Below are 14184 nucleotides of genomic sequence, written 5' to 3' on the forward strand. Positions count from 1 at the left end.
AGAATTGTTTTTGTTTTTATTTCTGATTTTAGTAATATGAGTCTTCTTCCTTCTGCCAGTTTTGGGTTTAATTTGCTTTTCTTTTTCTTTGCTTTCACTATATATAATAGATTTTGGTATTTTGTGTTTTTGCTTTCATTTGTCTCTATGTGCAAATCTTCCTCAACTTACAATGGGGTTATATCCCAATAAACCTGTCATAAGTTGAAAGTATCATAATTGAAATGGGAGAAGATATTTGCAAATGACCTATTCAATAAAGGGTTAGTATCCAAAATATATAAGGAACTTTAAAAATTCAACACCCAAAAACCAAATAATCCAATCAAGAAATGGGCATGAACAGACATTTTTCCAAAGAAAACATACAGATGACTAACAGATACATGAAAAGATACTCAGTATCACTTATCATCGGGGAAATACAAATCAGAACTACAATGAGATCACCTCACATCTGTCTGAATGGCTAAAATCAACAACACAAGAAACCACAGGTGTTGGCCAGGATGCGGCAAAAGAAGAATCCTCTTGCATAATTGGTACAAATACAAAATGGTGCAGCTACTATGAAAAACAGTATGGAGGTTCCTCAAAACGTTAAAAATAGAACTACCTTGTGATCCAGAAATCATACTACTGGGTGTTTAGCCAAAGAACCCAAGAACACTAATTCAAAGGGATACATACACCCCTATGTTTATCGCAGCATTATTTACAATAGCCAAGATATGGAAGCAGCCCAAGTGTCCATTGATTGATGAATGGATAAAGATGATATGAGATATATACGTATATGTACACACACACATACACACACACACTGGAATATTATTCAGCCACAAAAAGAATGAAATCTTGCCATTTGCAACAACATGGATGGAGTTAGGGAGTATAATGCTAAATGAAATAAGTCAGTCAGAGAAAGACAAATACCATATGATTTCACTCAAATGTAGAATTCAAGAAACAAGCAGGGGATGGGGGCAAGATGGTGGAGGAGTAGGGGACTCCATTTCAACCCATCACCTGAATTTAGCTGGATATTTACCAAACCATTCTGAACACCCACGAAATCAACCTGAGATGTAAGAATATATATCTGAATCTCTACAGGCAGAAAAACTCCACTGGTCACGAGGTAGGAAGGGGGAGGAGTCATGAATCTGTGGACAGATATTGGAAGATAAGCAGAAGGGGGAGGGAACCTCCATAAGCTGGCCCCTGGAAAGTATTATAACACTAGAGAGCAAAAGTGTCAGCCAAGGGACCAAGCAGTAGCAGTTAGGAAGAGCTCTAGAGCAATGCTCAAACAGGATCCAGGAGCTACAAGAACATGTGCACGAACCCGGGATGGCTCATGGTTTTAGAAGCACAAAGGCCAAAGGCAAGTCTGGGCTCCCGGGTGGACTGCTGAGAAGGTCTCTGCTGGTGTACACCATTCATGAGAGGCTGTGGTTTTCAGCAACACATACAGAAATGGAGACTGTGTGTTCTGGAGGGTTCAGAGAAGAGCAGACTATGATTTCTCTGCTCCGTGACAGAGGTCAGGGTGTGGCCAGTTTTTGCTCTGACCCTCAGAAAAAGTATGGAAAGCTTCCAGAGAACAAGAGTTCAAAAAACCAATTTTCATGGAGCCCAGCCCCCCTGACAGGGGGCAAGGGAACTCTGCCAAAGCAGGGTTGCCTGAGAAATAGTGCAGCAGGCCCCTCTGCCAGAGACAGGCTGAAAGAACAAGAGGACAATGACCCTAGGGTACCCATGAAACTGTAAAACCCCAACACCAGGGGAAAATAGTTTATTGAGCTCCAGGCATTGCCTTATGGCTTGTGTATTTTTCAGGTACAACTCTTTTTTTCTTTTTATTCTTTCTCTTATGCTTCTTTGTTTTTTCTCTTTACCTATCTCTCATTTCAACTAGATATTTAATATATCATATTTCATAATAGCTTTTTAACTTGTACTTTTTCACACCTATATTTTTAATATAGATATATGCTTCGATGTAGTCCTTTTTTCCCTATTCAATATTACCTTTATATATATTCCAGTTTTACTTTCCCTGTAACTCTGGGAAGTAATGTCCTTTAACAGAACAAAATACACCCAGGAAGAACTGAAACACCCTACTTTGACCACACTGAGAGATTATAGCCCCCCTCCCCTCAATTAAAAAATAATTTTAATTTTTTTAAGTTTTTAAATTTTATAAATTTTATTCTTGGGTTTCATTTTGGCTTTGTTTTTTTTTTTTTTGGTGGTGGCTTCTGACCACTCTGGATTTTCCTAGGGTCCATCTTGCCTGGGTCATGATTGATATTTTGGACTCTGTACATTTCCTCAACAGAATGAATAAGAGGAGGAACTCTCAACAAAGAAAAGAACCAGAGGCAATGTCCTCTGCCACAGATCTAATGGATATGGATATAAGCAAGATGTCAGAGATAGACTTCAGGGTAGCAACTATGAAGTCATTAGCTAGGCTTGAGAAAACCATTAGTGGCAATATAGAATCCCTAAGGGCAGAAATGAGAGCTAATCAGGCTGAACTTTAAAATGCTATGAATGAGATGCCGTCCAAAATGGATATTCTAACAGCTAGGGTAAATGAGGCAGAAGAACAAATTAGTGATCTAGAAAATAAGCTGATAGGAAGGAAGCGGAGGAGGCTAAGGATGAACAACTAGAAGCCCATGAGATTAGAACTAGATCAATGATGCCATGAAACATTCTATCAGAATTATTGCGATCCCTGAGGGGGTGGAGAGAGAGAGGACTAGAAGATATATTTGAGCAAATCATAGCTGAGAACTTCCCTAATCTGGGGAAGAAAACAAGCATTCATGTTCAAGAGGCAGAGGGGACCCAGCCCAAGATCAATAAAAATAGACCAACATCCTGGCATATAATAGTAAAACTTGCTAATCTAAGAGTCAAGGAAGCTATCCTGAGAGCAGCTAGGGGGAAGAGATTTCTTATGTATGGAGGGAGGAACATCAGAATAAGGTCAGACCTGTCCGCAGAAGCGAGAAAGGGCTGGCGAGACATATTCAGGGTATTAAATGAGAGGAACATGAAGCCAAGAATACTTTATCCAGCAAGGCTGTCATTCAGAATGGATGGAGAGACAGAGCTTCCAGGACTGGCAAAAACAAAGAATATGTGACCACCAAGCTGGCCCTGCAAGAAATATTAAGTGGGATTCTATAAAAAAAGACACCAAGAGTTATATAGACCAGAAATTTACAGAGACAATCTATAGAAACAGGGACTTTGCAGGCAATATGCTGGCACTAAATTCGTATCTTTCAATAGTTACTCTCAATGTGAATGGCCTAAATACTCTCTGTTGAAATGGCACAGCATTTCAGATTACATAAAAAGACAGGACCAATCCATATGCTGTCTAAAAGAGACTCATTTTGAACTTAAAGATACATCCACCTAAAAGTGAAGCAATGGAGAACCATTTTTCATGCCAACAGACTTCAAAAGAAGGCTGGGGTAGCAATTCTCAGATCAGATGAATTAGATTTTAAGCTAAAGACTGTAGTTAGAGATACAGAAGGACACATTTAAGACATTCTTAAAGGGTCTATCCAACAAGAGGATCTAACAATTATAAATATCTTTGCCCCCAACATAGGAACAGCCAACTACATAAGCCAACTGTTAACCAAAATAAAGAGACATATAGATAATAATATGTTAATAGTAGGGGACTGCAACACTCCACTCTCAGCAATAGACAGATCACCTAAGCAGAAAATCAACAAAGAAACAAGAGCTTTGAATGACACACTGGACCAGATGGACCTCATAAATATATACAGAACACTCCACCCTAAAACAGCAGAATACTCATTCTTCTCAAACGCACATAGAACTTTCTCCAGGATAGACCACATACTGGGTGACAAATCAGGTCTCAACCAATACCAAAAGGTTGAGATTATTCTCTGCATATTCTCAGACCACAATGCTTTGAAACTGGAACTCAATCACAAGAAAAATTTGGAAGAAACTCAAAGACTTGGAAGCTAAGAACCATTCTGCTTAAGAATGTTTGGGTCAGCCAGAAAATTAAAAAAGAACTTAAACAATTTATGGAAACCAATGAGAATGAAAACACATCAGTCCAAAACCTATGGGATACTGCAAAGGCTGTCCAAGGGGGGAAATACATAGCCATCCAAGCCTCTCTCAAAAAAAATAGAAAAATCCCAAATGCACAAGCTAACCTTACACCTAAAGGAGCTGGAAAAAGAACAGCAAATAAAACCTAAACCAAGCAGGAGAAGAGAAATAATAAAGATTAGAGCAAAGATTAATGAAATAGAAACCAGAAAAACAGTGGAACAGATCAACAAAACTAGAAACTGGTTTTTTGAAAGAATTAATAAGATTGATAAACCTCTGGCCACATTTATACAAAAGAAAAGGGAAAGGACTCAAATCAATAAAATCATGAATGAAAAGGAAGAGATCATCACTGACACCAAGGAAATAGAAACAATTATTAGAAATTATTACCAGTGACAATATGCCAACAAATTAAGCAAGCTGGAAGAAATGGATGCCTTCCTGGAAACTTACAAAATACCAAGACTGAAACGAAGAAATAGACAATCTCAAAAGACCAATAACCTGTAACAAAATTGAAGCAGTAATCAAAAACCTCCCAAAAAACAAGAATCCAGGGACAGATGGATTCCCAGGGGACTTCTATCAAACATTTAAAGAAGAAATCATACCTATTCTACTGAAGCTATTTCAAAAAGAAGAAAGAAAGAAAGAAAGAAAGAAAGAAAGAAAGAAAGAAAGAAAGAAAGAAAGAAAGAAAGAAAGAAAGAAAACTTCCAGACTTGTTCGATGAGGCCAGCATTACCCTGATCCCAAAACCAAAGACCCCATCAAAAAAGAGAATTACAGACCAATATCCCTGATGAATATGGATGCCAATTTCTCAACAAGATCCTAGCCAATAGGATCCAACAGTACATTAAAAGGATTATCCATCACGACCAGGTGGGTTTTATTCCTGGGATGCAAGGCTGGTTCAACATTCAGAAATCAATCAACGTCATAGAGCACATTAATAAAAGAAAAGACAAGAACCATATGATCCTCTCAATAGAGCAGAAAAAGCATTTGACAAAATACAGCATCCTCTCCTGATTAAAACCCTTCAGAGTGTAGGGATAGAGGGAACATTCCTCAATATCATAAAAACCATCTAAGAAAAGCCCACAGCAAATATCATTCTCAATGGGGAAAAGCTGGAAGCCTTTCCCTTAAGATCAGGAACAGGACAAGGATGCCCACTCTCACCATTATTATTCAACATAGTACTAAAAGTCCTTGCAACAGCAATCAGACAACAAAAAGGGATCAAAGGTATCCAAATCGGCAAAGAAGAAGTCAAAATGTCTCTCTTCGCAGATGACATGATACTCTATATGGAAAACCCAAAAGACTCCACCCCCAAACTACTAGAAGTTATAGAGCAATTCAGTAATGTGGCCGGGATACAAAATCAATGCACAGAAATCAGTTGCATTTCTATACACGAACAATGAGACTGAAGAAAGAAATTAGGGAATCCATTCCATTTACAATAGCACCAAAAGTCATATGTTATCTCGGAATTAACTTAACCAGAGAGATAAAAGTTCTATATTCTAGAAACTACAAATCACTCTTGAAAGACATTGAAGAAGACACAAAAAGATGGAAAAACATTCCATGCTCATGGATCGGAAGAATTAATATCGTTAAAATGTCTATGCTACCAAGATTTTCCTTTCTAACTCACCATCAACTCCCCCCAATGCCAATATTGTCCTAATTTTTGGCAATTTCAATATCCTTCTAGACAATCCTTTGTGTCAAACTCTGTGTTTATTGCTTTAAAAAAACTATCTTATTTGACCTTCACAACTCATTTCTCAAAGGAGGAAAATGAGAATTGGAGCAAGGAAGCAATTTGCCTAATTTTCCACAGGTGTTTAGTGAAGCTGAGCTGCTCATGTCATAAAGCCTATGTTCTTGACTGCTATGCTGTGTTGCCTTCCACTGGTAGAACATGTAACTTTTCTCGGAAGGAGCTGAGAACAACTAACACAAATGAAAGGGGGTGGGGGTTTGGGGGTTTTCTTTCACTTCTATCACTGTTCCTGGTCTGCTTTCATATCTCTGATTCAAGCTATTGCCTTCCATTGTTAGTAATTCTTTGAATTATGCAGAAACTTGTTGGCATAAAGGACTCTGTAATCTAAGGCAGGACTAGTTTTGCAGGCAGATAAACATAGGTACAAATTCCAGTTTCATGATCAATGTTTCACAATTTCTGGATAAACTTGGAAAAGTATATATTCTTCTTCCAAAGCCTTAGTTTCTGAGGCAACAGAGAGTTGTGCTGAAGAGCACAGGTTGTGGGACCTAGCCAATGAAGATTCAAATCCTAGATGTACCACCAGCCATGACCTTGAACAAGTTAGTAAGTCTCAGGTTTCTCTTTTTCCAAAAGGCTCTCAGGTAGTTATGAGGAGTAAATGTGAGAGTGTATTTAAAGCCTAAGAAACTCTGCACACGTATGTGCTCAATCTTACCTGATAGGCTACGAGGATTAGATAAGTTAATGTATCCAAGTAACTAATTCTTGGAAAATTCTAGTTTCCTCCCTCATTCCTTCTCTCCCTATCTCACTCCCCACTGACCTCACCCATATATACTATACTTTGGCAACACCCAACTATTCAGCATTGCTCAATATACCTTTGTACCTTTGTCTGAGCTGGATCCGCTACCTGAAAATTCCTTCCACTCCTATGCTGCCTCACCTGAGCATCTTTTAATGCCCAACTCAAAATCCACTTTCTCTCTTATGTGTTCCCAAGATGCCCAAAAGGTTACCATGCACCTATTGCCAGATTAGTGTTTATGCTTCTGCTGTGAACACTTAATACATTCGTTGTTAACAGTCTGTGAGCTCCCTGAGAATGGGAACATGTTTTATTTCTCTTTGTATCATTAGTCCCAGTCCCATGTATATTTCCTGGCACCTACTAAATTCTCTTCAATTCAAATGAAACACAAAGGAATGAAAACAGTATTGAGTCAATTGAGGAGGGCACGTATTGCATGGTGCACTGGGTGTTATACGCAAATAATGAATTGTGGAACTTTACATAAAAAAAACAGGGATGTACTGTATGGTGACTAACATAATATAATAAAAAATATTATTATAAAAAAATAGGCCCTAAGCAATCTTTGCACATATTTACTGGGTAATCCAAAAATAATCCATCTCATTTCTCAGAGTTGGAGTTGCAGCAAACAACCTTGAGAGATGGAGTAATGTCTCCTTCCAGGATAAAGAGCAGGCTTGGTATAAAGGAAGTGACTGCCCATGCTCAGTGATCCTCAGTTGTGACACAAATTCACTGCCTGCAAAGTACCCACTTGGGCTGTCTGTATTGACTCCATAGGATTTTAGGGGCAAGAATCCCACAGACATCATGCTGTTCCAGCTTGCTGTGCCATGAGTAATGAAGTCCTTTGACTCTGAGCCAGGAGTTTCATGTCTTCTTCCAGAATCCATGAGAGAGTAATAGGTTAATTTATATCTCAAGGGTCAGCAAACTATGGCCTGTGGGCCAAATCTAGCACATGATCTGTTTTCTACATCCTACAAGCTAAGAATGGCTTTTATATTTGTAAAAGTTTATTTAAAAAATGAAGAACATGTGACAGAGACCTTATGCTGTCCACAAGGCCTAAAAATATTTACAGTCTCCCTCATAAAAGGAAATATTTGCCAGCCCCCGTATTATCTTATAAGGAGGGTAAAATTAAATCTGAGTTTCTGAACAGTTCCATTCTTCAGTCAATTTCCTGAGAGTAGGAACATCATCTTCTCCCCCTGAGGCTCTCACAGCACCAGGCTCAGGGGTGATACTCACACAAGACAACAAACACCACAGTGGTCTTTTCACCAAAAAAAAATTGGTGCCTGGCACTGTTTCAGGAACTGGGGACACAGGGGTAACAAAACAATAAAAACTTCTAGCGCCATAGAACTGACATTCTAATGGGAGAGATAAATGATAAACAAGTATGCATTGGGTAAGGGCTATGGAGAAAATAAAGAAGACTAAAGGAGATGAAGAATTCCAAAGTTTAGGTGGGTGGCTGGGGTTGGGTGGGTGAAGCTGGCTACTATTTTGTACAAGGTATTCAGGGAGGGCCCCTCTGAGAAGATGGTATGATTTGGTAAGTCAGTGCCTATCTGGTAGTTAAAGTGTAGAGAACCATGACACTCTGGGGAAGTGAAATTAAAAGCACATCTCACTTCCATTTTCTAGCTCATGGTTTTCTGAACTAAGTACCCATTTGAGCTGGGCTCCATCCAAGAAACTCCCCACCTCCCCTCTTCCTGTGAGAGTTTCACTCCTACACACTTTCCTGGAAGCCTGAGGGCACAAATTTAGTGCAAGTTGTAGCTGACATGTGTTTTGCACTCTATCTCCACCAATGAGTTTGTCCTTAAAATCCTACTTTGGCACTAAAAGCCCTCAAATTAGGAATCACTGTACTTGGACTTTGATTTATTTTATTCTACCAAATACATACTAATTCTGTGCTCCAAAACCCATGAGTGATATATTAATCATATCTAAAGATTAGAAATAAAATACATATATATTTAAGAGCCATTGAACTTTAACTTTGGTAAAAAGTATGATGACCTTGAAAGGACGCAGGCATTGGAATCATTCGGAGTTGGGTCCAAGTCTCTCCTTCATCCCTTGTTAGCTGGGCAACAGACCTCAGGCAAGTTGCATTAACTCTCTTAGGTTAGTTTCCACATTTATAAAGGGGACCCAATAATACCTACCTCTTTTAAAAAAAGATAACAAATGCAGAGCACCAAGCACATAGTAAGCCACACCATAAATGTTCTATAAGGTTATCTTAATTGTCAGGTAGTACATGAATCCTTTACTCACTCAGTAGGCATTCACTTATTGCTCCTATTTCTTGTCAGGTATGTCAAATGAGGGGGCTCCTCCCATCAACAAAATTATCTGTGCTCTCAAGAAGACTACAGAGTAGTAGGTAAGACAGCCAAGTAAATAAGCAAAGATGATATAGCATGATATGTAATAAAGGGAATCACCAGTGGAACAAGAGTGCATCAAATCAGGCTTCCCAGTATGAACAGCCTAACTAACTCCTAAAGTAGGCTTCTCAGCCAGAGACGAAGTAGACATTCCAGACAGAGGTTACATATCATGAGAAAGGCTGGAAGAATATGTAGTTTAGGAAAGCTGAATAATAGGAGTTACAGGGAAGAGGCAGAGTGCTAAGTAAGAGAGAACTGAATCAGTGCTCAAGGCCCTTGATTGCCATGCTTAAGGCATTCAGACTGATCCTAAAGACAGCAAGAGAAGAAACTCTGGCTTCCATATGGAGATGCAATTAGAGCGAGGAAAGACTGGAGATACAATGAGTTAGAAGGCTGACTAGCCTGGCCCCTGCCTGGGCCCACTAGATCCAGATCACGAAGGTGGAGGAGAATGTGGCCAGCAAATGCTGCCAACTGGCAGTCAGGCAGTTGCATGACTCCAAGATCAAGCGCCCCCTGCCCCACCAGGTCCTGTGTCACCAGCACAAGCCACACTTCACCACAAAAAGGCCCAACACCTTCTTTTAGATACAGAGTCTCCCTCTCCCCAGGTCTGCCCAAATAAAGTCCTGGTGGGGGTGGAAATGGAGGGAAGAAGGTTGCCTAGAAGTAGATTTTAAAGTTGGAGGGATAGAAATGAGATTGCGACTGACTTCCTGTGGAATAGGTTAGTCTAGTGTGCAGGAGGCAGACAGATGTAGAAGAGTGAGATCTGGGTTGGAGACAGATTTGGGAGCCATTAATATGTAGATAAATCCATGTGAATGAGATAATCTAGGCTTTGTGTATAGAATGAGAAGAGGGCTAATGGAGGAGTCCTAAGAGACACTTACATAAGATGAAGAGGGGAAAAGAGACCATGAAAAAAACAGCATAAACCAGGAACTAGGGACAATAAAATTCAGAGCATTTTATAATTTTTAAGTCATATTTCAGGTAAGCGATATCAATCAGCATAATAGCAAACTAGAAAGCTCTAAGATTTTGTTCCCTTACAAAAACTGGATTTAAATAAACCAACCAGAAGTTGCCTGAACCAATTTCTTAGGAATTCTAGGAAACAATCAAGAGTTTACAGTATTCAAGTAAATCAAGCTATCAAGGAGAACCCATCTTTAAAATTGTAGGCAAGTTTTGTGGTATTTTTACCGACCCCTGCCCCACTCCTAACCTAGTGTAGTGGCACTGTTGTTCTTGAGTAGTGGCAACCCAGTTCTCAGTTCCTTCACTTGAAGAGCAGATCTTATCTGCAGCTTATTGTCTGTTCTAACCCGTCTTGGGGGGTACCTGAAGGATTGATTTACCCATTCCTGTTTGCATAACTCAGAATGCAAGCAGGAAAAGTGGCAGACACTGCTCTAAAAAGCTACAAGTGGAATTCAAACTCAAAGGTGCCTGGGGCAAGAGATTCTAGGTGGAGATATATAGTAGACCATCTAAGGCCTGAAGGAAAAGCTAGGATGAAGTACTTAGGGAAATGAGGAAATTCAAAAGAAACTGCAGATGCAGGGGAACTTAGAAAGCCATGCATACCCAGGTATGCACACAGAAAAGACCTGAGAAGACCTTAAACTTTAACCTTGAGCTATCCCCAGTCTTGGATCAAGTTTGGCTAATTGGTGAAGGACCACACCAGCACAGAGCCAGTCTGCAAAGACTATGAGAGGTGATTGTTCTTTCTTTTCTGTTTGTTTTCATTTTTGATGGTTTTGTTTGTTTGCCTATTTTCACTTTTGGCATTCAAGGATATCTCTGTCAAAACATTAAATGAAGGTAACGGGGATTAAGGAGTGCACTTGTCATGATGAGCACTGGGTGATGTATGGAATTTCTGAACAACTATATTGTATTCCTGAAACTACTATAATACTGTATGTTAACTACACTGGAATTAAAATTTTAAAAATTAAAAAAAAATACATTAAGAGAACACAAGCTAAAAGAATAGAGACTTCATAAGCACATATGACTTTCAAAAGTAGTTTGGAAAAGTCTCAAAAGGAAAAAAAAAAAGCAAACCATGAGAAAAGGCAGAAATAAGATTTCCAGAATTACTGCATTATAATAACCAAATGTCCAATTTTGACCCAGAATCATAAGGCATACATAAAAACCGGTTCATTCAAAGGAACAAAATAAATTGAAAGAAACTACTCCTGAGGAAGCCCAGACATCAATTTTACCAGACAAAGATTCTAAAACAAAAGCCTTAAATATGCTCTGAGATAAGGGAAAACACGGATAAAGAAACAAAGGAAATCAGAAAAGCAATATATAAACAAAAAGAGAATATCAATAAAGAAATAGAAATTGCAAAAATGATCCAAGCAAAATTATGGAGGTGAAAAATACAATAACTGAAATAAAAAATTCACAAGAGAAGTTGACCTGCACAGTTAAGCAGACAGAAGAAAGAATCAGTGAACATAAAGATAGGATACTTGAAATTATCAAGTATTAAGAGCACAAACAAAAAATAATTAAGAAAAAATAAACAGATCCTACAGGATGTATGGGACACCATCATTGTGGGTCAACACACACATTTTGGGAGTCCCAGGAGGAGAATACAGAGAGAAAGGGGCAGAAAGATTATTTGAAAAAATAATTGCCCAAACTTTCCAAATTTGATGAAGTATCTGAATCTATAAATCTTAAAAGCTCAGTAAACTCCAAGTAGTTTAAACTTAGAGACCCACACCAAGACAAATTATAATCAAATTGTTGAAAGCCAAATACAAAGAATCTTGAACCCAGCAAGGAAGAAGTGATTTATCATGTACCAGAGATTCTTAATAAGATTATCAGCCATTTATAATCAGAGACCCTGGACAAGAGACAGTGAAATGACATATTTAAAGCGTTGAAAGAAAAATACTATAAATGTATTATTTTATATATGCCAAAATTGACCTTCACAAATAAGGGACAAATTAGGCATACCTATATAAAAAAATTGATGGACTTCAATACTGCTGGATCTACCCTACAGAAATGATCAACAGAATTCTTCAGGTTAAAATAAGAGAACACTATACATAAACTCAAAGCCATATGAAGATATAAATATCTCCAGTAAACATAAACATATGAATAAATGTAGAAGCCAGTATTATTACAATCTTAGTTTGTAATTTGAATTTTAATTTTCTAAAGGTTTAAATTTTCTGAAGGTTTAAAAGACAAAAGCATAAAATAGTTAAAGTATATATTACTGGCCACACGATGTGTAAATATGTAATTTGTGACAATACAACATAAAGAGGGTGGAAGGAGTACAGCTGGAGTCAGTTCAAATTAGATAATTTTAACTGTAAGGTATTATATGTAATCTTCATTTAGCCATACAGAAAATTTCCAGAGAATAGCCACAAATGGAAATGAAAAGGGAATCAAAACGTGTCACTATTAAAAAAAAAAAGCAATTAAACACAAAAAAGACAGCAATGAAGGAAATGAAAAAAGTTGTAAGACATAGAAAAAAATGGCGAAAGTAAGTCTCTCCTTGTCAGGAATTCAAATATAATGGCTTAGACTTTCCAATCAAAAGGCACTGAATGGCAAAATTGATTTTTAAAAAACACCTTAGGACTGCCTTTGCAGTATCCCATAGGTTTTGGACCATTGTGTTTTCATTCTCGTTGGTCTCCATAAATTGTTTAAATTGATTTTTTATTTCCTGGTTTATTGAATCATTCCTGAGAAGGATGGTTCTTAGTCTCCAAGTGTTTGAGTTTCTTCCAAATTTTTCCTTGTGGTTGAGTTCCAATTTCAGAGCGTTGTGGTCTGAGAATATGCAGGGAATAATTTCAGTCTTTTGGTATCGGTTGAGACCTGTTTTGTGACCCAGAACATGGTCTATCCTTGAGAATGTTCCATGGCCATTAGAATAGAATGAGTATTCTTTGGTTCTGGGGTGTAGTGTTCTATATATATCTATGAGGTCCAACTCGTCAAGTATGGCATTCAAAGCTCTTGTTTCTTTGCTGATTTCTTGCTTAGGTGATCTGTCTATTTCTGATAGTGGAGTGTTGAGGTCTCCTACTATTAGCGTATTTTTATCTATATGTCTCTTTATTCTGCTTAAGAGTTGGCTTGTGTATCTTGCTACTCCCCTGTTGGGGGCATATATATTTATAATTGTCATATCCACTTGTTGGATACATCCTTTAAGAATAATATAGTGCCCTTCTGTGTCTCTAACTATAGTCTTTAGTTTAAAATCCAATCTGCCTGATATGAGGATTGCTACCCCAGCTTTCTTTTGAGGTCCATTGGCATGAAAGATGGTATTCCATCCCTTTACTTGTAGTCTGAATGTATCTTTAGGTTCAAAATGAGTCTCTTGTAGACACCAAATGGATGGGTCATGATAAAAAGCTTCTGCACAGCCAAGGAAACAGTCAAAAAACTGAGACAGCCCACAGAATGGGAGAATATATTTGCAAATGACACTACAGATAAACGACTGGTATCCAAGATCTACGAAGAACTTCTCAAACTCAATACGCGAGAAACAAATAGACAAATCATAAAATGGGCAGAAGATATTAACAGACACTTTTCCAATGAAGACATACAAATGGCTAATAGACACATGAAAAAATGTTCAAAATCATTAGCCATCAGGGAAATTCAAGTTAAAACCACACTAAGATACCACCTTACGCCAGTTAGAATGGCAAAAATTGACAAGGCAAGAAACAACAATTGCTGGAGAGGATGTAGAGAAAGTGGATCCCTCCTACATTGTTGGTGGGAATGCAAGTTGGTACAGCCACTCTGGAAAACAGTGTGGAGGTCCCTTAAAAAGTTAAAAATTGAGCTACCCTATGACCCAGCCATTGCACTACTGGGTATTTACCCCAAAGATACAGACGTAGTGAAGAGAAGGGCCATATGCACCCCAATGTTCATAGCAGCATTGTCCACAATAGCTAAATCATGGAAGGAAGCGAGACGCCCTTCAACAGGTGACTGGATTAAGAAGT

At 38.2% G+C, this 14184-nt stretch overlaps 1 protein-coding gene across 1 annotated transcript in view; it reads left to right on the plus strand.

Annotated features, from left to right (window-relative positions):
* LOC123791756 (uncharacterized) overlaps nt 1–14184 on the plus strand; it is a 149956-nt gene that overhangs the window by 18940 nt on the left and 116832 nt on the right. The gene's annotated exons all lie outside the window — the stretch shown is intronic.

The sequence above is a fragment of the Ursus americanus genome, chromosome 10 (assembly GCF_024610735.1).
Source record: "Ursus americanus isolate L20-20 chromosome 10, mUrsAme1.1.p, whole genome shotgun sequence".
Taxonomy (NCBI): Eukaryota; Metazoa; Chordata; class Mammalia; order Carnivora; family Ursidae; genus Ursus; species Ursus americanus.